The sequence below is a fragment of the Pterocles gutturalis genome, unplaced genomic scaffold (genome assembly GCF_000699245.1).
Source record: "Pterocles gutturalis isolate BGI_N339 unplaced genomic scaffold, ASM69924v1 scaffold23530, whole genome shotgun sequence".
Lineage (NCBI taxonomy): Eukaryota > Metazoa > Chordata > Aves > Pterocliformes > Pteroclidae > Pterocles > Pterocles gutturalis.
The window spans coordinates 2,189-2,465 of record NW_010141453.1 but is presented as its reverse complement, the minus strand read 5'-3'; the positions used below and the strand labels follow the sequence as shown (position 1 = coordinate 2,465).

Genomic DNA, 277 nt, shown 5'->3' with positions numbered 1-277 from the left:
AGGCTGCGTCCTTTGGAGCTGCGCACACCCCCTGCGCTCTGTCACGCTATACCCTGCACCCCAGGGCTCGGGAGGTAAAATTACACACAGCCTCCAGAGCAGACCTTGCTGGGATTTTTATTCTCCGCTTCCCAGCCGCTCTCCTCCACCAAAGGCAGCCCACCGGGAGCTCCAGGACGGTGTGAACACCGCTTCAAAGAGGTGATGCGCTCCTGTTTCCCATCAATACAGCCCCAAACCTGCTGACACACGCTGCTGGCTCCAGGGCAGGGCAGAA

The 277-nt window shown here is 59.9% G+C and overlaps 1 protein-coding gene across 1 annotated transcript in view; it reads right to left on the bottom strand.

Moving 5' to 3' along the window:
* SCN2B (sodium channel, voltage-gated, type II, beta subunit) overlaps positions 1-277 on the bottom strand; it is a gene marked incomplete at its 3' end in the record, with an annotated part of 2,896 nt that overhangs the window by 1,906 nt on the left and 713 nt on the right. The gene's annotated exons all lie outside the window — the stretch shown is intronic.